Consider the following 26,700-nt stretch of genomic DNA (forward strand, 5'->3'; position numbering starts at 1 on the left):
CTAAAAAATGTGATTGATTTTTATGGTCTCTCTTCTTCTCAGTGGCTTGGTGTTTGCGACATCGCTGTTGTCACATGAATTTGCAGGTGTAAGGTGAGTTCTGTTTTGTAGGATCAGAGATGGGAGAGTCAAGTTTCCTAATTATGTGGTTAAAAACCCTGAGCACCAGGGAATTCACCATCCAAACAATTTCACAGAAAGTGGCTGACCTTGATGCCTTCTTTTAGCATGCTGATATTGTGTGCATTTGTGTTCCTTTTTCTCAAATGTTCTTAGCAGGCGTCTTTCACCTTAGAAGTCAGTGTCCATGATGGTGGCTTGCATGTGGATTTTGTGAACACAAGTGGATTTTAAGTGGAGAGTTAATAACCAGGAGTTGTGCTTTGACTGCTTCTGCTTGCAAGTGTTGTTTTGGGGGTGTTTTTATTTATTTTTTTCCCCTCCTTTATTTGATACATTTGCTAGCAGTTTTTAAAAGACCTTTTTTCTGACACTTTTTAACAGCATTTTTTTTCTCTTTCTTCCTGCTAATTTAGGGGAGGGGTTAATTGTTCACAGGTGTGTAAAGGTAGTTATACAAACTCCTCCAGGAGCTTGCTCCATGATGGTGGCTTGCATGTGGATTTTGTGAACACAAGTGGATTTTTGAACTGGAGAGTTAATAACCAGGAGTTTTAAAGATCCCACTGCAAGGGGCAACCAGACAGCTCTCCAGAAACGTCAGGCTGAGAGCAAGCCAGATTCACCAGAACCAGAGTGTTTAACGGGGACCACCGCAGCCAGGTAAGCTTGCACCTCCACTCCCCCCCCCCAGTGATTGTTCCAGGGACTCCGTCCGACCACCTACGGGGGCCAGGAAGGAATTTTTGCCCCACTGGTGCGTTTGGCTGCTACTGCCAGGGTTTTTTTTCGCCTTCCTCAGGAACAACCGTAGGTTAGCATACCCCTACCTCCGGCCTCCATTCCATTTTTCACGCTATCCTAGGACGACTACTCCAGATCACAGCCAGACTTCTTTTCTGAGCGGAGACCTTCACCTCAAGTAAAGGTAGCTGGAACAGCCAGCAACCGAATACAACAACTCCTTCCGCATCCATATAGGCATCCCCTGATCAACTTGCGTGCTAATAGCCTCAAGCACGGCGGCAAGTCTGATACCTAGCCCATCCTCAGGATCAATACCCTGATCAGGTTTATCATCTTAGGCACATAGTACCATCAACCTCATCCACAAACCATGTGCTACTTCAAATACTCAGCTGAAGTTCTGCACAGACTAAGGAACAGCAACACCACATTGCCATCTTCCATACAAAAAATACTTCAAAGAGAACAACTATTAAAAACCGGATGACAAGCAACTCCCAACCACAGGAAGAGATCTACTCAACCACTACAGTTAGATTGCGCCTTGATTAACGGCAGGTCTGCAGTCAAACATAGACTGGAAGTACACGACTTCATCATCGAGAACAATGTAGACTGCCTCTTCATCACCGAAAGCTGGTTAACCTCTGACTGCAACACCATCCTCACCGAATTGGTGCCGGAAAACTACAGGATACTAACCGAACTCCGGATAGGGAAAAAAGGAGGAACCCTAGCAGTGATCTTTAAAGGTCACCTGGATCTCACTAAACCATCATCTCAGAACCCAGTGCCTTTTATGGAAACCCTGACGCTACATCTTCAACCAACACCCCATGACACCACTCATATTCTACTGTGCTACAGACCACTGGGACCAAAGTCCAATCTTCTTTCACCCCTCACGGAATCCTTTGCAATGCACACCCTAAAATTCAAAAATTTCCTGGCACTCAGAGATTTCAACCTTTGGGCAAACAAGCCCAAAGACCCCATTGCGACTGCCTGCATCAATCAACTAGAAGAACTGGGTCTCCAGCAACTGATAAAGACTCCCACGCATGGGTCAGAACACACCCTGGACCTCATTTTCAAACAGAACATTGACGTCAACATACTCGGCAACATAACATTGCCATGGACGGATCACCACGCCATCAAATTCAAAATCGCTACCAACATCACCAACGAAAAACGTAATCCTGTAACAACAACGCACTCCGAATCCTTCAAATCCACTCTGTCCAACAAGATAACTACAATAACCTTAAACCACTCTACGGAGGAAACCCTCAACTCCCTGAACAGGGCATTGCTGCAATCAGCAGACTCGGTAGCACCAAAACGCAGGGCTCTCATCAGGAAGAAAAACTCTGGATGGTTTAATAGCTCCCTCGCCGTACTAAAGCAAGAACGCAGAAGAGCGTAAAGAACATGGAGAAGAAATACCACAGAGGAAAACCACTTTAACTACAAAGGTCTCACAGAGAATTATCAGAAAGCAATCTTCAAATCCAAAAAGGACCACTTCTCATATACAGTCTCAACGGCCGCAAACCAACCACGGGAACTGTTTAAACTGGTTTATCAATCAATGAATCCGGTGTGCCTAGAACCCCCAGAAAGTGAATCCCAGGATTACTGTGACAAACTATCTGATTTTTGGTGCAGACATAAAGAGGATGTCTGCACCAACATACCGCAACCGCCAAAATTTTCACTATCCCCAATTACCGTAGTCACCGCAAAAAAAATCAGTAATAAACTGCGTGACAGTACCTCACCTATTGACATCATCCCCACAAAACTACTGAAAGAATGCTCCGACATCGTGGCTCCAACCATAGCCTACCTCATAAACCGATCATTCCACAAAGGGATTGTTCCTAGCATCCTCAAACAAGGCATCGTCAAACCTCTACTCAAGAAACCAAACCTGGACCCTCTGGATCCAAACAACCGTAGGCCAATTACAAGCCTTAACACCATTTCTAAGATCATGGAGAAAGCTGTAGTACATCAGCTACAACTCCACCTGGATACTCACAAACTCCTGGACCCGCTGCAATCAGGCTTCCGCCCTGGTCATGGAACAGAAACAGCTCTCCTCAAGATTTGGGACGACGCCCTCGAAGCAGCAGATGACGGAGAGCCGTGTCTCCTCATACTGCTAGACCTAAGTGCAGCGTTTGATACAGTAGATCACAATACTCTACTCGTCCGCCTCACAGAAGTAGCCGGAGTCCAAGACATAGATCTCCAGTGGTTCGCGTCCTTCCTAGGAAATCGGTCACAGACAGTGAAACTAGGAAAATTCCTCTCTGAATCTCGGGCAGTCACCTGCAGTGTCCCTCAAGGCTCTCCTTTGTCACCCGTTCTCTTCAACATTTACATTCGCCCACTCCTTCAAATCATCAGATGCTCAGATCTCTGCTTCCACTCTTACGCTGACGACATGCAACTTTATTTCCGGATCAATGGAAAAAAAGATCACCAACAACAACTTGAAAACTGCCTCAAATCAATAGAGGACTGGATGACCACTAACTCCTTCCAACTCAACCAATCAAAGACAGAGCTTCTTATCTTCGACCCAAATCATAAGCCCACAACCAAAACCTCCTGGTCTCCACCAACCGTCTTTGGGCAGACTATCTCCCCAAAGACCAAAGCGAAGAGTCTCGGGGCTATATTTTAGACGCACAAATGTCAATGGATGCGCAAATAGGAGCAGTAGTCAGTGTATCTCACCATCTGCTGCGCATGCTTTGCAGACTCATCCCTTTTATCCCAAAGAATGACAAAGCAGTGGTAGTTGGAACAATCATTAATTCACGACTGGACTACGCAAATTCGCTTTACATAGGATTACCACAATATCAACTTGCGCGATTACAACTGATCCAAAACACGGCGGCAAGGCTGATAACAGGAAAAAAACCCTGGGAATCCATCTCTCCTTCGCTGAGGAGCTTACATTGGCTAACCGTAAAAAATCGGATCACGTTCAAGACCCTTTGCCTCACCCACAAATGCGTGCATAGAGAAGCTCTGCAATACCTAATGTAGAAAATAAATCATTACACACCAAACCGCAGTCTTCAATCAGCCAACAAAAACCTCCTCCTCGTGCCCAAAGCCCAGTATAAATCCAAGGGTGATCGGAGATTCGCTGTCCAAGGGCCTCGGCTATGGAATGCTCTACCAATCAACATCCGCCTGGAAGAAAATCACCTGGCTTTTAGGAAAAAACTCAAGACCTTCCTCTTTTAGCAGATGATCAAAGCTCGCCACAGCGCCTAGAGGCGATTCAGTTTGCATTGTGAGCTATACAAGTATTTCATTCATTCAGTGTCAGGTTTTTTTTTCTTGCTTTTGCAAATACAAAAAGCCCTTACTGTTTACTGTTACTGTCTGTCTAAATACTGATCATGCTGTGTTCTGCATATTTGTATTGTAAGCTTTGGAGGAAGCATGATACTGCATATGCAAGCACTGTATGTTACAATTTCTTTTAAAGTCAGTGAACCTTGTATATAAATAAATAAAAACAAAAAATAACAAAGTCAAAGGAAAGGTCATCAACAGATTTAAAGCTGGAATTATTTTAAATTTACATTGGCCCGGCTTGGTTATAGCTAAGGCCTTGTTCACACAGACATACTAAAGTGTACACCCATGCAAAGGACAATATTTGCCTGCATGGGATGCACAGGTGTTCAGTGCATCTTCATGAATGTAATCCCATTTATGTCAGTTGGAATCCAGTGGCTGGGTGGACACCACTGCTGTTGCCCATTTGACATCCATGTGGGTGCGAGCATGTGTCGCTGTAAGTTTGAGGACACGCACCCACTGTGTCCCAATTGATATGAATGGGACTACCTGCATGGGGATGCACTGAACACCTGTACATCCCTGTTCTGGCAAACACAGCCCTTTGCACGGGTGTATGCTTAAATACATCTATTTGAACAAGGCCTAACCCTTTATAGCTCACATCTAGAGGAGTGCTAGGGATGCAGAAAATCCCTATAGTAACCCATATTGCATACAGACAGCACTGGTGTCTTCTGGGTGCTGCTCAAGTGACTTGCCTTCTGTATACTAAAATCAGGGGGCCAATATTTGGCATCTCTGACAGGGATCCTCTGACCAGTTACATCATAACTTGGTAATTATGTTAACTGGGTGTATTTATAAAATATATATAAAAAAAATCAAGAAATGCTGCATTATGGCTGAATAGATTCTAGACAGAGCTGAAGATTTACTATTATCAGCTACAATGTTGTTTCCAGCCTGGGCACAGAACCTGCACTCCAGAAGATCATATTGGTAGTGGGTCTGTTTGCTTCATGTATAGGTGAACCAATTACCTTATCAGTATTTAAAAGCGTTGTGAGGGGGACTTTTCTTGCCAGTATATCTGTTTTAAATGTATGTGAGCTTCATGAACTGGTCAAGCAAAAGGTCACTATGCGTTAAAAAGAAAAATATGATAGTAGAAAGAACTTCTAGTAGCCTTGGTAATCACACAAACATACCCATATCTTTATTATAATACAGGATTTATATAGCACCAACAGTTTGCGCAGCACTTTACAACATGAGGGCAGACAGTACACTTACAATATAAATTAATACAGGAGGGACTAGAGGGCCCTGCTCATTAGAGCTTACAATCTAGAAGGGAGGGCCAAGTTGAAACAAAAGGTAATAACTGTGAGGGGTGAGCTGATGGAGAAAATGAAAATACAGTTGTTAGGTGTGGGTAGGGTAGGCTTCTCTGAAGAGAATGGTTTTCAGGGATTGTCTGAAAGCTAATAAAGTAGGAGATAGGCGGACAGATTGGGGTAGGGCATTCCATAGGTTTGGAGAGGCTTTGGAAAAGTCCTGGAGGCGAGCATGGGAGGAGGTGATGAGGGAGCTAGAGAGCAGGAGGTCTTGAGAGGAACGAAGAGAATGAGTAGGTTGGTATTTAGAGACTAAGCTAGTGATGTAGCTGGGGGCGAAATTGTGGATGGCTTTGTACGTAGTTAGTATTTTGAATTTAATTCTTTGGCCGAGCGGAAGCCAGTGGAGGGATTGACAGAGAGGAGTAGCAGACACAGAGCGATTGGTAAGGTGGATGAGTCTGGCAGCAGCATTCATGATGGATTGAAGAGGTGATAGATTATGTAGAGGTAAGCCAATGAGAAGGGAGTTGCAGTAGTTGAGGCGGGAGATGACCAGCCAGTGAATGAAGAGCTTTGTTGTGTCATTGGTTAGAAAGGGGCATATTTTGGTTGCGGAGGTTGAGGCGGCAGGATTTGGACAGTGATTGAATGTGTTGCTTGAAGGAGAGTTCAGAGTCCAGGACTACACCTAGAACCTTGGCATGTGGGGATGGGCTTATGGTTGTGCCATCAATTTTGGCAGTGAGATCAGGGGGAGGAAAAATTAAAAGTTTGGTTTTGGATAGATTGAGTTTGAGGAAGTGGTGTGACATCCAGACTGATATATCTGATAGTAAATTAGTGATACATGAGGAGACAGAGGGAGTGAGCTGAGGTGTAGAGAAATAGATTTGGGTGTTGTCAGCATAGAGGTGGTATTGGAAGCCATGGAAGGCTATCAGTTGACCCAGGGAGGAGGTGTAGATTGAAAATAGGAGCGGTCCAAGAACATAACCTTGGGGGACCCCAACAGAGAAAGGAAGAGGAGATGAGGAAGTAGAGTTTTAAGAAACACTAAAGGTGCGGTTGGATAAGTAGGTAGAGAACCAGCGAGGAGTACAGTCACGGAGACCAAAGGTGTGGAGTTTTTTGAGGAGGAGGGGGTGGTCAACTGTATCAAAGGCAGCAGAGAGGTACAGAATAATGTTGGTTTTGGCCGTTAGTAGATCGTTAGTTTTAGGAGAGCAGTTTCTGTGGAGTGTTGTCGACCAAATCCAGACTGAAGGGGATCAAGAAGGCTATTATCAGGGAGGTGTACTCTTAGTTGGTTGTAGACCAGACATTCAAGGAGTTTGGATAAGAAGGGGAGCAAGGAGATGGGGCGTAGGTTGTTAGGATCGGATGGGTCCAGTGAGGGCTTCTTAAGTATGGGTCTGACAAGTGCATGTTTTAGAGAGTTGGGAAGATGCCAGAAGAGAGGGAGAGATTGAAGATGTGGGTTAGAGAGTGTAGCATAGAGCCAGAGGGGGAACGTAGCATTTGTGAGGGAACCAGATCCAGAGGGCAGGTGGTAAGGTGGACATTACTAAGTAGTTTAGCAACTTCATCTATAGTGGTGGGTTTGAAAGAGGGAAGTAATGATTGTGCCTGCGGGCATGAAGATTAAAAATGGAGGGTATCAGAACAGTAGAGATCTCCACGTGAATTGTATCAATCTTCTGTTTGAAGTGATTGGCAATCTCCTGGCTAGTGAGTGAGTTGACGGGTGGAGGTGGTGGAGGACGAAGTAGAGAGTTGAAGGTAGAGAGGAGTTGATGGGGATGGGATGATAGGTTGCTAATGAGAGTGATAAAATAGGTCTGCTTGGCAGAGAGGAGGCTGGAATTGTATTTTTGGCGGGCAGATTTATATTGGTTGAAATCTTTCTGAGACTTTGTCTTACGCCACAGGTGCTCATGAGCGTGACTATGTTTTTTCAGACTTCTAGTAACATCTGTTTGCCAAGATTGAAGGGGTCGGGGGTTGATTCTGTGTGTAGTGAGGGGGGCCAGTGAGTCCAGTGAAGCTATAAGTGAAGCGTTGTAGACAGAAGTGGCTAGGTTGGTGCAGGATATGGGTGAGATTTTGTTGTAGAGGTTGTCGATTAGCAGAGTAGAGAAGAGAAGGGTTGAGATGACGTAGGTTTCTGCGGGTAACTTTAAGGCGGTTGGAGGGAGAGGAGGTGAAGGAGAGGGAGAGAGTGAAACTAATAAGGTGGTGATCAGAGAGAGGGAATGGCTAGTTAGAGAGGTTGCATGGAATGCAAAGGTGAGAGAAAACGAGGTCAAGGATTATTGCCTTCGGAGTGAGTAGGAGCATGTATCCACTGCTTCATGTCAAAGGAGGAGGTTAGGCTAAGAATTTTGGAAGGGGCAGGAGTGTTAGTATTAATAGGGATGTTGAAGTCCCCGAGAATGATTGTGGGGATTTCAGAAGAAAGAAAGTAGGGTAGCCAGGCAGAGAAGTCATCAAGAAATGTTGATACTGGTCCAGGGGGCCTGTAGATCATGGCTATCCTTAGAGAAATTGGAGTGAAAAAACAAATGCAGTGTGCTTCGAAAGAGGAGAGTGATCGAAAGGGAGGTGGCTGAAGTACCTGAAAGGTGCTATGTTGGGCTAGAAGGATTCCAACACCTCCTCCCTTTTGTCCATTGGATCTGGGGGAGTGAGTCCAAAGAAGACCACCATGGGATAGGGCAGCAGAAGACGCAGTGTCAGATTTGTGGAGCCAGGTTTCGGTAATGGCGTGTAGGTTAAATGAGTTGGCGATAAAGATGTCATGGAGAGAGGTGAGTTTGTTGCAGACAGAGCAGGAGTTCCAAAGGGCACAAGAGAAAGGGAGTCTGGTCTTGGGTAGAATAGAAATGGGAACTAAATTGTGTTGATTGTGGCTGCTGCCAGAGCGTACAGGGTGATGGGTACATGGGGTACAGTTTAATGATGGAGGCCCAGGGTTTAGGGATATATCTCCATATTTCTCCATATTAGTAGAAGCAGGAGCGTGAGGGAGGTAATATGGGAGTTGGATTTATAGGAATTTCCTGTGTCCCTTCGCTTTGTGCATTCGCTGAAGTGCAGAGTCAGAAGTGCTTCCACTTATAGAAAATCACCCACTTTGAGAAAGAGCCCCAGTTGCAAATGTGCCCCCTGCAATAGCTTCCCCCAAAAAGAAAGCTTATCTTTATACTGATAGGAGTGGGGTGTGGGTGGATTTCAATTATCACTCAGGAGGTAATAAAGCTTGGCTGGTTAACAGGGCAAAATTCTAACTTCAGAAACAGACTAGCAAGAGGGCATTAAAGATAGACGGGCCATAATTTTGGGTAACACGAGGGAGATAATAAAGCATTGTAATGTGGACAGGTCTACAGACTGTTGAGCAAAAATAACATACCAGCATTTTTAAAGACACACATGAAAAGCTTTATAGAAGAGGGCACATCTGTTGTCTATATAATTGTTTATGATTTCCTATGATATGCAAATATAAGATAAGTGAGGCTTATAGAGCATCTAAAGCCAGCATATTTTCAGTTTTATAGAGAGTAGGATAAGAGTAGGGGAGAATTAAAACATCTGGCAAGTTTTTTTTGCCATCTGTGGCCCATTTAAGAGATTTCCTTTCAATGTCCATCCTTTAGAAACAACAGAAAACAAAAAAATCTCCCCAAAGTGAGATAAATCCCCTCTTACACAGTTTTCACGGGTGTGAGAAGATTTGAAGATTTCTCAACGTGTCCTGTTCTGATGACGACTCTAAATTTTGGATTTACCTTCACTTTCAGTCCCAGTGACCATCCAGTGACCATCCAGACAAGCAGAGAGAACAAATCTCCCTAGCAGAAACACAGACAAAAATTAAAACCTGACCCAAGTTCTAAGCTCATACTACTCTATCAAACTAAAATAAAGAGTTTTGCCTTTACATACACCTACAGTGCCATGAAAAAGTATTCACACCCCTTGAAATTTTCCACATTTTGTCATGTTACAACCAAAAATGTAAATGTATTTTATTGGGATTTTATGTGGCACATAATTGGGAAGTGGAAGGAAAATGATAAATTGTTTTCCAAATTTTTTACAAATAAATATGTGAAATGTGTGACATGCATTTGTATTTAGCCCCCTTTACTATGATACCTCTAACTACAATCTAGTGGAACCAATTGCCTTCAAAAGTCACCTAATTAGTAAATAGTCCACCTGTGTGTAGTTTATTCTCAGTTGAAATACAGCTGTTCTGTGAAGCCCTCGGAAGTTTGTTAGAGAGCCTTAGTGAACAAACAGCATCATGAAGGCCAAGGAACACACTAGAGAGGTCAGGCATAAAGTTGTGGAGAAATTTAAAGCAGGGTTAGGTTATAAAAAAATCCTAAGCTTTGAACATCTCACAGAGCACTGTTCAATCCATCATTGGAAAATGGAAAGAGTATGCCACAAATGCAACCCTACCAAGACATGGCCATCCACCTAAACTGACAGGTCGGGCAAGGAGAGCATTAATCAGAGAAGCAGCCAAGAGGTCCATGGTAACTAGAGATCCACAGCTCAGTTGGGAGAATCTGTCCACAGGACAACTATTAGTCGTGCACTCCACAAATCTGGCCTTTATGGAAGCATGGCAAGAAGAAAGCTATTGTTTAAAGAAAACCATAAGAAGCCAGATGAGACCAAAATTTAACTTTTTTGCCTAAAAGCAAAACGATATGTGTGGTGGAAAACTAACACTGCCCATCTCATTGAAAATGTCATCCCCACCGTAAAACATGGTGGTCGCAGCATCATGTTGTGGGGATACTTTTCTTAAGCAGGGATAGGGAAGCTGGTCAGAGTTGATGTGTATATATAGCCAAATACTGGGCAATTTTAGAAGAAAACCTGTTAGAGTCTGCAAAATACTTGAGACTGGGGCGAAAGTTCACCTTCCAGCAGGACAATGACCCTAAACGTACAGCCACAGCTACAATGTGATGGTTTAGATTGGGGATATGTAATTAGCGGACCTCCAGCTGTTGCAGAACTACAAGTCCCATGACGCATAGCAAGACTCTGACAGCCACAAGCATGACACCCAGAGGCAGAGGCGTGATGGGACTTGTAGTTTTGCAACAGCTGGAGGCCCGCTAATTGCATATGCCTGGTTTAGATTAAAGCATATTCATTTGTTAGAATGGCCCAGTCAAAGTCCACAATGAGGACCGTAGACGCTGTTGTCACCCAAGGAAACTTAATGCAGCAGATAAAAGACACATCATGATTACTTCCCTTCAACATCAGATGATGTCCAGAATGTGTGGCAAAACTTGAAAATTGCTCTTCACGAACGCTCTCCGTCCAGTCTGACAGCTTGAGCTATTTTGCAAAGAGGAATGGGAAAAAATGTCACTCTCTAGATTAGAACAGCACAATTAATCATTAAAAAATCGTGATCTCGATTCACCCCCTTTCACGATCTCCCCTGCAGAGGTTGCCAATTCTTTGATATAAACAAGTGGAGAAACGATCTGCTCACTCAGCTATCAAAAGAAAACATCCGGGCAGTCTGCCAAGTTTTTTTAACTTGCAACATTGTAACTAAGCTTCTGTCTTAGATCAAAGGGATAGAACTTCTATGTAAATAAATAATCAGGGCAGACTGCCAAGTTTTCAACAAAGGTAAATGCAGGAAGTTTAACCACTTAAAGTGGTTGAAAACCCTTACAACCAACTTTGACCTACAGGTAAGCCTAGATTAAGGCTTACCTGTAGGTCCAAGAAATATCTCCTAAACCTACATGGTTTAGGAGATATTTGCCGTAGACAGCGGCGTGCAGGCGCACTGAGTGCGCCGCTGTCAATGGCGAAATGCCATGAGTGGCAGCTCCCGTGCTCATGCGCGGGAGTGACGTCATCGCGGCTTCACCGAATGACAGCGGTGGAGCAGCAAGACCCACCAAGAGGATGGAGGGGACAGCGGTGACTTCGCTGGCTCCTGTGTCAGGTAAGTGACACATAATGGACTACTATGCGATGCATAGTGGTCCATTATGCTTTACCTTTGCAGAGAATCAAAGAGGAAGTAAACCCATTAGGGTTTACGTCCTCTTTAAAGTCTAAATCTTTTTCCGACACTTCTTTCCTAAGTTAAAATCAATATTTTTTGCTAGAAAATTACTTGGAACCCCCAAACATTATATATATTTTAGCAGAGACCCTAAGAAATAAAATGGCAATTGCTGCAATATTTTATGTCACACTGTATTTTCTAAGCGGTCTTTCAAATGCAATTTTTTTGGGGAAAAAATTTACTTCAATGAATAAAATAAAAATTAAACAGTAAAGTTACCCCAATTTTTTTGTTTTAATGTAAAAGATGATGTTACACCATGAGAATCGTGAGAGAGTCGTGATCTATCTTCTAAGTAAAAACAATCATGATTCTCATTTTAGCCAGAATCATGTAGCTCTACTCTAGGTGTGCAAAGCTGGTAGAAACTTCCCCATAAAAGACTTTGCAGCTGTAATTACAGTGAAAGGTGGTTCTACAAAGTACTGACTCAGAGGGGCTGAATGCAAATGCATGCCACACTTTTCACATATTTATTTGTACACAATTTTGAAAAACATTTATAATTTTCCTTTCACTTCACATTCATGTGCCTCTTTGTGTTGGTCTATTACATAAAATCCCAGTAAAATTCATTTACGTTTTGGTTGTAACATGACACAATGTGGAAAATGTCAAGGGGTATGAATACTTTTTCAAGGCACTGTAATAGTAAACCAATACTGAAGAAAATACTGGAAAAGAAGAAGAATCAAAATCAAATCAATATTTGGTGTGGCTATCCTTTGGCTTCAAACCAGTAACAATTCTTACCCCTTGTACACATGGTCGGAGATTCCGACGGAATGTGTCCTATCGGACCGTTTTGTCGAATATTCCGACTGTGTGTGGTCTCCATCAGACTGTTTCCGTCAGAATATCCGACGGACCAACTTTTCCAACTTGCCGATAAAAGTTTCCGACAAAATGCTCAGATCGGACATAGTCCGATCATGTGTAGCCTACTCCGACGGACAAAGTGCCACGCATGCTCAGATCAAATTCCTAGACCAAAGCTATTGGCTACTAGCTTGAACGTAGTCCCGTCGTAACGAAATAACGTCATCACGTTATGTACAATCGGATTTTCCGACAACTTTGTCCGACCGTGTGTATGCAACAATTTCGGACAAAATCCAACGGAATGTCCGACTGTGTGTACAAGGGCTTACACTTGCACACTTTGTACACTTGCACAAAGTCATGGATTTTGTAGGATTCAAGTGTATAATTAAATAATTATACCAAGCAGGTGCTAATAATCATCAATTTCATATGTAGGTTGAAACGGTCATTAACTAAAACAGAAACAACTGTGTAGGAGGCTTAAAACTGGGAGAGGAAAAGCCAAACTATGCTACTAAGGTGAGGTTGTGGAAGACAGTTTCATGTTACAGGTGTACACCATGGCAAGACTGAGCACAGTAATTAGACACAAGGTAGTTATACTGCATCAGCAAGGTCTTCCATAGGCAAAGATTTCAAAGCAGACTGGGGTTTCAAGCTCCCTTGGGGTTCAAGCACGTTTGAAGAAGCACACAGAAGCAGGCAACAATGAGGACCGTACACGCAGTTGTCACCCAAGGAAACTTAATGCAGCAGATAATAGGCACATTATGATTACTTCCCTTCAACATCAGACAATGTCCAGCAGTGCCATCAGCACAGAACTGGCAGAAACCAGTGGGACCAAAGTTTACCCCTGTACTGTGTGGTTAGTTTTCCAAGATGTTTGAAACAACCTACCAGCCAAGTTCCTTCAAAAACTGTGTGCAAGTGTACCTAGAAGAATTCATGCTGTTTTTGAGGGCAAAGGGTGGTCACCCCAAATATTGATTTGATTTGGATTTCACTTTTGTTCATTTACTTTTCATTTTATTAATTGATAACAATAAAATATTAACATATCTCTGAAAGCATTCCTAAAGTTTAGCTGCCTAAAGTTTTGCACAGATCAGGAACGTCAAAAGTCCTTAGTTGCAAAGACCTCAGATATTTACAAGCTAGAAGGTCATTGAACTAGCACTTTCAGAAGAAAGGGTTATCAATTTCAGACTCTGTGTTTCTTTAATCACAGGTTTACTTTAAAAGTGACACCTGTCAGTTGCCTTGCATTGGATTGCATTTTCTATGGAGGAGTTTGATTGTTTTATTGGTACAGCAGAGAAGCATGACTAGGGAGTTCATCCAAATTAAGAGTTGATGTGCATGCTGGGAGAAGAAAGACTTTCATTAATATTCTCACATGAGTACTCGAATGTCAGTATAGAGCTGCATCGTTATGTATGCTAGCTAACAGAGAAATAGCCTGTCCCATTTGGGGACGTTACTTGTTTCTATCATGTTAGAGCCTGGAGTGCCAAGTCCATTTTTTTTTCTTTTTACTGAATAAATACATTTTTGAATACATCTGAGCATCTTTTGGCGAGCTTCAACAAAATACTGCTCTGCTAAAGCCGGGATGTTTCTTAACAATCTATTCAATGAATAACCAGTATATGTTTTTTAATATGACAGGTGTCACTCAAAATGAACCATTAATAACTAAACAGTTCAGTAAGAACAGAGCTCAAAAGCACAAAATTAACCAGTCAGTAGCAGAAAGCTATTGTCCTGTTTCTGCTCTTTCTGGTGGTTTCCGTTCAAGATGCAGACCTCAAAGCATCATGGAAGAAAACAACACTCTCGGGGGCCACCAGGTAGTAGAAATTAACTAGGCGCAAACAAGGCATTAATAGCAATGGTACTACTAGGGATGCACCGAAATTTCGGCCGCCGAAACATTTTGGCCGAAAATGCCCTTTTCGGCAATTTGCCGAAAGAGAAATACGGCCGATAATGGAGCCGAAAATGGGGCGGGGCCAGGGTAGGAGGCGGGTCTCCGCCCCCCGCCCCTGGTGCGCCCATCATGAAGAGCTATATCATGCTATAGTGCAGGCGAGCCGTCTCCGCCGCCTGTTTGATCATAGCAGGGGAACATCACAGCTTTCAGTTCAATAGCTGTGTGTTCCCGGCCGCGCGCCATCACGTACAGCCCCTCCCCCTTGTCAGGGCACTTTGATAGACAGATCACCCGTAGGATTGGACGGATGATCTGTCTATCAAAGTGCCAAGACAAGGGGGAGGGGCTGTACTTGACGGCGCGCGGCCGGGAACACACAGCTATTGAACTGAAAGCTGTGATGTTCCCCTGCTGTGATCAAACAGGCGACGGAGGCGACTCTCCTCTTCTCTCTTCTGTTTTCTCTTCACAGGTTAGCTGCTATGAGGGGACACACACTGGCTGCTATGAGGGGACACACACTGGCTGCTATGAGGGGAGACACACACTGGCTGCTATGAGGGGAGACACACACTGGCTGCTATGAGGGGAGACACACACTGGCTGCTATGAGGGGAGACACACACTGGCTGCTATGAGGGGACACACACTGGCTGCTATGAGGGGAGACACACACTGGCTGCTATGAGGGGAGACACACACTGGCTGCTATGAGGGGACACACACTGGCTGCTATGAGGGGAGACACACACTGGCTGCTATGAGGGGAGACACACACTGGCTGCTATGAGGGGAGACACACACTGGCTGCTATGAGGGGAGACACACACTGGCTGCTATGAGGGGAGACACACACTGGCTGCTATGAGGGGAGACACTGGCTGCATTGTATCAATTGTATCATGTGTCATGTATCATGTGTGCAATTTCTGACCATCTCCTGTACCACGTCTGCAGTCTCTGACCATCTCCTGTACCACGTCTGCAGTCTCTGACCATCTCCTGTACCACGTCTGCAGTCTCTGACCATCTCCTGTACCACGTCTGCAGTCTCTGACCATCTCCTGTACCATGTCCCCAGTCTCTGACCATCTCCTGTACCACGTCTGCAGTCTCTGACCATCTCCTGTACCATGTCCCCAGTCTCTGACCATCTCCTGTACCACGTCTGCAGTCTCTGACCATCTCCTGTACCACGTCTGCAGTCTCTGACCATCTCCTGTACCATGGCCCCAGTCTCTGACCATCTCCTGTACCATGGCCCCAGTCTCTGACCATCTCCTGTACCATGTCCCCAGTCTCTGACCATCTCCTGTACCATGTCCCCAGTCTCTGACCATCTCCTGTACCATGTCCCCAGTCTCTGACCATCTCCTGTACCACGTCTGCAGTCTCTGACCATCTCCTGTACCATGTCCCCAGTCTCTGACCATCTCCTGTACCATGTCCCCAGTCTCTGACCATCTCCTGTACCATGTCTCCAGTCTCTGACCATCTCCTGTACCATGTCCCCAGTCTCTGACCACCTCCTGTATAAAAATATTTTTTAAAAACAGTCATTTTCAGTATCGGTGCTGTTTCGGTTTCAGTTTTCGGCCTAGTGTATTTTTCATTTTCGGTATTGGTTTCGGCACCAAAAAAACCATTCGGTGCATCCCTAGGTACTACATATGTTGTATACCATATAGTGCTTCAGGAAGAGAACATAATTCTTATAGGTAAGGACGTTTTCTAGCAGTATTATAATACACACCAAAAGACAACAGAATGCTAGAAGAATACTAAAGTACAGAGAGAAGAGGGAACCCCCTGAAAAGAATCCCGGCAGACCAAGCTGCTTTAAAAAAGGGAATACATTTTATTGCACAATAAAGGTAATACAAAATTTCAACTATTGAGTACCCACCACCAACACCTAGACTAAATAAAATAAAAAAAAGACAATGTTGTCTAAATATAAGAGCAGCTGCATCACGTATCAGGCATGCACACCATATACCAACATATTGCAAATAAAGTGCAAAAAGTGAAAATGGATTAACTCACAGATCCCGGTGGCAATCACCATAGATCAATGTGCCAATACAGTATTGATTATTTAATAAGCCCCCAGCTAGGGGATAAAGGGGTATATAGTTTAGTTATCAACACACTTGAAAATGATCCCAAAAGGTTGCATGTCGCTAGTATACTGATAGCTTATTAGTGAACTGATTGTATATCCTGTATAAGACGCAACATACTGTCCCTTGTAGTAAATAGTCCAGCTAATCAGTAACAGATATAAGCAGTTGAGGAAAAGTAGCCCAGAGTGGGATCTATATAGTAAGGCAGTGGGTAGACATTGACAGCGTTCTATGGACAGGTGTCCCGGGTGTCTCCAGGGGACTTCCCCCTTTACTTTAGTATTTAGCTAGATTCTCAAGTCCCGGAGACTGCACCAGTTGGTGAATCTGCAATTTTTTGGGGACGCTGCACCTGTATGCACATCAACTGATTGGTGTAGTGGTTATATGATAGTGAGTTGCTGGTCTCTACTTATTACATAGAATGCTAGAGGAGCATTTCCCTTGGAGGAGTTATGGTATTAGAGTCACATTGCAATCCCCAAAATGTCCCTGCTGATATCCAGCTGCCAGTGGGAGACTGTTCTGAGAAGCTGAAATGGTAAACATATTCTTTCCTTCCTCTCCCATATACTCCTGTCTCCCCAACCAGTGGGTGCTCTTACTACCACACTGCAGGAACACCAGGTGATGCAGAGATTCCCATTTAAGAAATTCAGAGTCAAGATGACTGCTGAAATGTTGCAGAATTTCAAAATCCAATAATATATGTTGTGCTCCCCAAGATATTTACCTGGAGCTCGTAGCAGGGGACAGATTAGTCCTCAATGGTCTCCTACCAGGCTGAAGAATGGCACAGTGCCAACTTCAGGTTGGCGAATATACTGCAGCCCAACATCTACCTACATTCTCATACGTAAGATAATTGCTATAAGTACTGATTCTGATGTCTGATTCTCAGGTCTTAGATTTTCAGTCCCTTTGGTGATCTCCTGACTTTAATACCATCTCAATCTTTGAACAGAACATGCTGGCATATCAGGAAAGTCAGAGCGAGATCAGAAGTCTTTATAGTCTTACTTTTTCTAGGCTGGTAACTCATAGTAATAAATAAGAAAGGTTGGAATGACGGTCAGGCAACTAATATGTACAGAATAAGAACAGAGATCGCCTCCACATTTTTCCGCTGTTCATTTAACTTTTGGCCAGTTCTGGAGTGTTTTTTTTTTTTTTAAACCTTAACTTTTATTGTCAAGACTAATTCCTAGTATGACAGTTGGGTTTTGGCGGGCCATCATGGGGTGTTTGGTGCTCCGTTTGTTTTCGTTTGTATTCCATAATATTGTATTTCTTGGTATATGTTCAAAAACTGCAATGCTGTTGCCCTATAGGTGTAATGCCCTAATGTGTATATCTAAAGACTTCTGCGCTCTATGGAAAAGTGAAAAGTGACTGGTGGAAAAAAGCAGCAATCACTAAATGAGTTGTCTCTCACTACTGAAAAATAAGATAAAGGATGTGATGCGCTGATTTCAAACCATACAATAATCGCAATAAGCCACAAGTATGCGAATATAAAATTCTATAAAGTGCAACTGTGCATAAATCAATCAAATTATGCTTCTGTGCATATATAAAAGTGATAGCTAGTGCATAAACCATAAATTGACTCTATGTGCAAAAAAACGCAGATTTGTCATATACAGGTCCTTCTCAAAAAATTAGCATATTGTGATAAAGTTCATTATTTTCTGTAATGTACTGATAAACATTAGACTTTCATATATTTTAGATTCATTACACACAACTGAAGTAGTTCAAGCCTTTTCTTGTTTTAATATTGATGATTTTGGCATACAGCTCCTGAAAACCCAAAAATCCTATCTCAAAAAATTAGCATATTTCATCCGACCAATAAAAGAAAAGTGTTTTTAATACAAAAAAAAGTCAACCTTCAAATAATTATGTTCAGTTATGCACTCAATACTTGGTCGGGAATCCTTTTGCAGAAATGACTGCTTCAATGCGGCGTGGCATGGAGGCAACCAGCCTGTGGCACTGCTGAGGTGTTATGGAGGCCCAGGATGCTTCGATAGCGGCCTTAAGCTCATCCAGAGTGTTGGGTCTTGCGTCTCTCAACTTTCTCTTCCCAATACCCCACAGATTCTCTATGGGGTTCAGGTCAGGAGAGTTGGCAGGCCAATTAAGCACAGTAATACCATGGTCAGTAAACCATTTACCAGTGGTTTTGGCACTGTGAGCAGGTGCCAGGTCGTGCTGAAAAATGAAATCTTCATCTCCATAAAGCTTTTCAGCAGATGGAAGCATGAAGTGCTCCAAAATCTCCTGATAGCTAGCTGCATTGACCCTGCCCTTGATAAAACACAGAGGACCAACACCAGCAGCTGACATGGCACCCCAGACCATCACTGACTGTGGGTACTTGACACTGGACCTCAGGCATTTTGGCATTTCCCTCTCCCCAGTCTTCCTCCAGACTCTGGCACCTTGATTTCCGAATGACATGCAAAATTTGCTTTCATCCAAAAAAAGTACTTTGGACCACTGAGCAACAGTCCAGTGCTGCTTCTCTGTAGCCCAGGTCAGGCACTTCTGCCGCTGTTTCTGGTTCAAAAGTGGCTTGACCTGGGGAATGCGGCACCTGTAGCCCATTTCCTGCACACGCCTGTTCACGGTGGCTCTGGATGTTTCTACTCCAGACTCAGTCCACTGCTTCCGCAGGTCCTCCAAGGTCTGGAATCGGTCCTTCTCCACAATCTTCTTCAGGGTCCGGTCACCTCTTCTCGTTGTGCAGCGTTTTCTGCCACACTTTTTCCTTCCCACAGACTTCCCACTGAGGTGCCTTGATACAGCACTCTGGGAACAGCCTATTCGTTCAGAAATTTCTTTCTGTGTCTTACCCTCTTGCTTGAGGGTGTCAATGATGGCCTTCTGGACAGCAGTCAGGTCGGCAGTCTTACCCATGATTGCGGTTTTGAGTAATGAACCAGGCTGGGAGTTTTTAAAAGCCTCAGGAATCTTTTGCAGGTGTTTAGAGTTAATTAGTTGATTCAGATGATTAGGTTAATAGCTTGTTTAGAGAACCTTTTCATGGTATGCTAATTTTTTGAGATATGAATTTTTGGTTTTCATGAGCTGTATGCCAAAATCATCAATATTAAAACAAGAAAAGGCTTGAACTACTTCAGTTGTGTGTAATGAATCTAAAATATATGAAAGTCTAATGTTTATCAGTACATTACAGAAAATAATGAACTTTATCACAATATGCTAATTTTTTGAGAAGGACCTGTAGACTAAAATACATATATGAGGTATGTAAACTTATTACAAAATGTATATAGTGAAGCAAAGACAAGTATCTGGGTCTATGTTAAAGTGATAACTAGTGCAAGGACCATATAGTGACTTTATGTGCAAAGAAAACGCAAATTTATCATATAAACCAAAAAAAAAAACCTATAAAAAGTGGGTGTACTTATTAAAAAGTGTAAAAAATGGAGCAAAAACAGGTACAAAGAAAAAAGGCAAAATATAAAATATTCAATTCAAGTGACCAGCGTGATTGAAGGTAAAATGTCCCATACACAGTCAGATCATGCAATTCGGTAAATACACTAAGTAAAACGTGCAGCGTGCTGGGCAATCAATCCATCCGTGATGATCCGTGCAAAAAAGTGCAAATGTTATGCAATTACCTCACTGCTGTGAGTAAACAGCAATATAAATGATGAATGCCAGGATGATTGCAGAAAAACGGCTGTGTAACACAATCTTTAGGAGACTTCTCTAACTTCCTCGTGAATGGCAGGTAAACTCAAAGGAATAGATTAAGAGGGACCGCCATAGTGTAGTATTTTAAACATATAAGTTTTATTAAACAAGTTTTTAAAAACTACTCACAAGCGAAGCAGATATAAGCACATCAAACAAGCAGCATTAGAGTAAAACCGGATATGGACGTCACTTCCGGGTTCCTACGCGTTACGTCTTGGAGACTTCAACTGGGATGATTACACAGGGTACAGGAAGTGACTTATAGGTGTACTGGGCGGGACTGCGCCGCCCATTTCATTAGTATGCCGATGCGCCGCTGTGTAGCCATGGTAATGCTAGTGGGGGCGGGCCAGTTAGACTTAAATGTTCTGGGTGACCTCCCATCTAAACAAATAAAGCATTAGACAACAGCGCAACGGGGAGAGCAAATACAAGGGCAGAGCGGAAGAGCGGGGGGGGGGGGGGGGTTAGAACGAACATTGTGCTAAGTTTAGCAAACTGATTAAATTATAACTGTGGACTGCGCCGTGCCATAGACCGTGCTATCCGTTACTCTAATGCTGTGAAGCAATAGAGCACGTCCGGTGGCCATTTTGTTGGAGCTTAATTTAAAGTATGTGGGTGGCCATGTTTTTGGTGGTTTAGTAACGTCTGGAGCGGTGATTTAATAACAATAAAGCCAAAGTTAAAAAATAAAGGTACGGAACCGCACCAAACACAAAAACCTCAATAGATATCAATATATCTTATTGGGTCAGCAAAGGAAGGTAGATAATGAGTAAAGAAAAGTGTCTTATATCAATAGATGTAGGTACAGAAAGCTATACATAAACAGCTATATTTAGGAGACAGAGACAAATAATTAAAATTGATTTAAAAATATTGTTCAATTTTAAAATAGAATAGTGTCCAAGGGGAGGTTACTGGGCAGATTACAAATACACATAATGTGTAATTATATGGAAACACGGAGATGACGTACACATTAGGGATGCGATACAAACATAGCAAATTAATTAAAAGCTAAAAAAATATAAAATACATAAAATCGCATAAAAATGTTTAACCTAAAATTATAGGAACATATCTTAAAAATCGCATGGGATTAAGATGACAATATGTAAATAAATCGCTTTAAAAGGTATAAGAAAATTAAAATATTGGCAGAACGTAAAAGCACCATAGCACGAAATCGCACATAGAAAAATATATCATTGGGGGGCTAAAAATCGCTAATGAAGCAGTTCAAGTCGAACTCTATATTTAATCCCCTGGGGGCAAAGGTATCAAGGGTATATATCCATTTGGACTCTATCTGACTTAAAGTCCTCACCTTGTGCCCTCCCCTCCAATGTCTGACATAGGGGACAATACCCCAAAATTTCAAATGCTTGGGGTCTCTGTTATGGTGAATAGCGAAATGTTTAGAGACATTATGTTTATCGTACCCCTTCTGTATATTTTGTATGTGCTCTTTCAATCGAGTTTTTAAAGGCCTTTTTGTGCGGCCTACATACTGCAGGCCGCAGCTACACTCTAAAACGTAAACAGCACCTACTGTGTTACAGCAAATAAAATCTTTAACCTTGTGAGTATTACCGGTACTTGTGGCTAAAAATTCGAAGACTTTACTGCACGAGTAAACCAAGTAAAGTCTTCGAATTTTTAGCCACAAGTACCGGTAATACTCACAAGATTAAAGATTTTATTTGCTGTAACACAGTAGGTGCTGTTTACGTTTTAGAGTGTAGCTGCGGCCTGCAGTATGTAGGCCGCACAAAAAGGCCTTTAAAAACTCGATTGAAAGAGCACATACAAAATATACAGAAGGGGTACGATAAACATAATGTCTCTAAACATTTCGCTATTCACCATAACAGAGACCCCAAGCATTTGAAATTTTGGGGTATTGTCCCCTATGTCAGACATTGGAGGGGAGGGCACAAGGTGAGGACTTTAAGTCAGATAGAGTCCAAATGGATATATACCCTTGATACCTTTGCCCCCAGGGGATTAAATATAGAGTTCGACTTGAACTGCTTCATTAGCGATTTTTAGCCCCCCAATGATATATTTTTCTATGTGCGATTTCGTGCTATGGTGCTTTTACGTTCTGCCAATATTTTAATTTTCTTATACCTTTTAAAGCGATTTATTTACATATTGTCATCTTAATCCCATGCGATTTTTAAGATATGTTCCTATAATTTTAGGTTAAACATTTTTATGCGATTTTATGTATTTTATATTTTTTTAGCTTTTAATTAATTTGCTATGTTTGTATCGCATCCCTAATGTGTACGTCATCTCCGTGTTTCCATATAATTACACATTATGTGTATTTGTAATCTGCCCAGTAACCTCCCCTTGGACACTATTCTATTTTAAAATTGAACAATATTTTTAAATCAATTTTAATTATTTGTCTCTGTCTCCTAAATATAGCTGTTTATGTATAGCTTTCTGTACCTACATCTATTGATATAAGACACTTTTCTTTACTCATTATCTACCTTCCTTTGCTGACCCAATAAGATATATTGATATCTATTGAGGTTTTTGTGTTTGGTGCGGTTCCGTACCTTTATTTTTTAACTTTGGCTTTATTGTTATTAAATCACCGCTCCAGACGTTACTAAACCACCAAAAACATGGCCACCCACATACTTTAAATTAAGCTCCAACAAAATGGCCACCGGACGTGCTCTATTGCTTCACAGCATTAGAGTAACGGATAGCACGGTCTATGGCACGGCGCAGTCCACAGTTATAATTTAATCAGTTTGCTAAACTTAGCACAATGTTCGTTCTAACCCCCCCCGCTCTTCCGCTCTGCCCTTGTATTTGCTCTCCCCGTTGCGCTGTTGTCTAATGCTTTATTTGTTTAGATGGGAGGTCACCCAGAACATTTAAGTTTAACTGGCCCGCCCCCACTAGCATTACCATGGCTACACAGCGGCGCATCGGCATACTAATGAAATGGGCGGCGCAGTCCCGCCCAGTACACCTATAAGTCACTTCCTGTACCCTGTGTAATCATCCCAGTTGAAGTCTCCAAGACGTAACGCGTAGGAACCCGGAAGTGACGTCCATATCCGGTTTTACTCTAATGCTGCTTGTTTGATGTGCTTATATCTGCTTCGCTTGTGAGTAGTTTTTAAAAACTTGTTTAATAAAACTTATATGTTTAAAATACTACACTATGGCGGTCCCTCTTAATCTATTCCTTTGAGTTTACCTGCCATTCACGAGGAAGTTAGAGAAGTCTCCTAAAGATTGTGTTACACAGCCGTTTTTCTGCAATCATCCTGGCATTCATCATTTATATTGCTGTTTACTCACAGCAGTGAGGTAATTGCATAACATTTGCACTTTTTTGCACGGATCATCACGGATGGATTGATTGCCCAGCACGCTGCACGTTTTACTTAGTGTATTTACCGAATTGCATGATCTGACTGTGTATGGGACATTTTACCTTCAATCACGCTGGTCACTTGAATTGAATATTTTATATTTTGCCTTTTTTCTTTGTACCTGTTTTTGCTCCATTTTTTACACTTTTTAATAAGTACACCCACTTTTTATAGTTTTTTTTTTTTGGTTTATATGATAAATTTGCGTTTTCTTTGCACATAAAGTCACTATATGGTCCTTGCACTAGTTATCACTTTAACATAGACCCAGATACTTGTCTTTGCTTCACTATATACATTTTGTAATAAGTTTACATACCTCATATATGTATTTTAGTCTATATGACAAATCTGCGTTTTTTTGCACATAGAGTCACTTTATGGTTTATGCACTAGCTATCACTTTTATATATGCACAGAAGCATCATTTGATTGATTTATGCACAGTTGCACTTTATAGAATTTTATATTCGCATACTTGTGGCTTATTGCGATTATTGTATGTAATGCCCTAATGTTGTGGCTTGATTGCTATAAACTCTGACACCCAGGACAAGTACTTCTGAAGTTCTTGTTTTTATCTTGATGCTTTGACTGCCGAGGATGTATTTTTCGTGATTGTCGCGCGGCAAAACGTGCATGTAAAAACATGTCTGACCCAGGCCCAAAATTTGGTCCCCAAGTTTCTTTACCACAACAAACGCACATAGGGAAGCCCATTCAAGTGAATGGGCTGCTCTATGCACAACATGAGGAATCGCGTGACAGTCACTTACACAAAATCATGAATGGGGCTTAATGTCGCCACTGGGCTTCCTGACAAAAGTGATCTCGACGGCTTTACACAATCACCTGTAGCAGGCTGTGAGTTAATTCAATGACAATGATAATTAGTAAAAATTATGTAAATCAATATATGCATGATCAGATTAACCACGTAAGGACCAAGCCTCTTTCTGAGATTTGTTGTTTACAAGTCAAAACATTTTTTTGGTAGAAAATTACTTAGAACCCCCAAACATTATACATTTTTTCACACCATATCTGCACAGCGGTCTTACAAGCACAATTTTTTAAATAAGACATCAGTAAAGTTAGCCCAATTTTTTTTATATTGTGAAAGATAATGTAACACTGAGTAAATTGATACCCAACATGTCACACTTCAAAATTGCGCCTGCTCGTGGAATGGCGACAAACATTTGGCCTTAAAAATCTCCATAGGTGACGTTTAAAAAATTCTACAGGTTGCATGTTTTAAGTTACGTAGGAGGTATAGAGCTAGAATTATTGTTCTCGCTCTACCGATCGCATTGATACCCCACACCATTTTCATATGCAGGCGCTACTCACGTATGTGTTTGCTTCTGCACGTGAGCTCGTCAGGACGGGGCACGTTTAAAAAAAAAAAAAAAAATTCTTATTTATATTACTTTTTTATTTTTACACAGTTTTTTTTTTTAAAAAGTGTCACTTTTATTCCTAGTACAAGGAATGTAAACATGCCTTCTAATAGAAAAAAACATATCTAAAAGACCTCAGATCTCATATTTACACTAAAATCCATAAAAAAAAAATTATATTTTTTCATTAAAATTAATAAAAAAAAAAATGTCCCTTTAAGAGCTACGGGTGGAAGTGATGTTTTGACGTCGCTTCTGCCCTGCAATGATATGACAGGTGGGAGTCATCTTCCCCTCACTCGACCCATGTCAGGCCACAAGAAGGATCCGATCGCCTCCGCCGCTGCTGGCAGCTCTGATAAGCCGTAGAGGGCACTGGAGTGGGGCGGGAGTGGGTTACATTTTTACAGTATAAGGCAAGTAAAAGGTGCTAAAGACATCATGGGAGGTGAGTTCTTTCCTCAGCAATGACATCTGAGTTGTCAGGAGATGACTTACCGGTATGTTGGAAGGGAGCAAATAATTAAAAGAAGTATTGATCTTGAAAGACTTATTTTTTTTAATATAGAAGACCACATTCTGTATGATGATAATTGTAATTCATATTTCAGAAGTTGTCTTTGAAAGATTTTTTTTTTTCATCTTCATAGTATCTGTAAATAAGAGAAATTTAGCAGGGCAGTATATGCTTCACACTGTTTTGGTATATACTTCATTTGTTGCAGAGGAGAGTTTGTTCTTCCCTTTGTATTTTATACCTTCAATACAAAAATAGTTCCCATATGATAAAGCATTCCCATGACAGGCAAAAGACAGCTACAGCGTGGTACTATAGTTCTGGGAGGGTGATCATAGATGTCCTCCCAGAACCCCACCCCCGTGTGCCTCCTGTGGGTTGCATCAGGCACACTCTGTGACACAGCTGATCGCAGATTGGGGTAAAGGGCCCTTTACCTTGTGATCAGCTGTGTGCAATCACAGCTGATCACACGTAAACAGACTTGCCTGTTTTTGCTTTGTCTATGTGAGGAAAGGACTGCTGATAACTGTCAAGCATGTCAGCACGCTGTTTATAATGATAATCAGGGCACTGATCATCCATGTCCTGATTATCAGTGCATCCTAGTCAGTGCCCACCAGTGCTGCCTATGAGTTTCCATCAATGCTAACGATCAGTGCCATATCCTCAGTACTTAGTGGAACTTCATCAGTGCAGCCTCATCAACACACATTAATAAAGAAGAAACATTTTTTTTTGAATTTTATAACAGAAACTAAGGAAAACGTCTTTTTCTACATTTTTTCATTTGTCTGGAGCAAAATAAAAACACAGTGGTGATTAAATACCACCAGGAGAAAGCTCTATTTGTCAAAAAAAATTGATAAAATTCCATATGGGTACAGTGTTGCATGACCACGCAAATGTCATTCAAATTGCGACAGCACTGTATGCTGAAAATTGGACTGGGCAGGAAGGGGGTGAAATTGCCCTGTGTTGAAGTGGTTAAATGATGTTTAGAATGAGAAAAGTGTTCTTTTGGAAATGAGCAATAAAAATTCACACAGAACCAGCATTTGCAAAA

At 42.0% G+C, this 26,700-nt stretch overlaps 1 protein-coding gene across 5 annotated transcripts in view; it reads left to right on the plus strand.

The window, feature by feature from the left end:
• The window catches only part of GULP1 (GULP PTB domain containing engulfment adaptor 1), a 1,104,299-nt gene that overhangs the window by 109,636 nt on the left and 967,963 nt on the right, over positions 1–26,700 (plus strand). For 4 of the 5 annotated variants that reach the window (XM_077448664.1, XM_077448666.1, XM_077448662.1 and 1 more), the window contains exon 2: positions 43–93. The exons of the other annotated variant lie outside the window; for it this stretch is intronic. The gene's annotated coding sequence lies outside the window, so the exon portion shown is untranslated. The remainder of the gene's footprint in view (positions 1–42; positions 94–26,700) is intronic. 5 annotated transcript variants of the gene reach the window in all.

The sequence above is a fragment of the Lithobates pipiens genome, unplaced genomic scaffold (genome assembly GCF_037356315.1).
Source record: "Lithobates pipiens isolate NorthernLeopardFrog02 unplaced genomic scaffold, aLitPip1_a1.2 Scaffold_22, whole genome shotgun sequence".
Taxonomy (NCBI): Eukaryota; Metazoa; Chordata; class Amphibia; order Anura; family Ranidae; genus Lithobates; species Lithobates pipiens.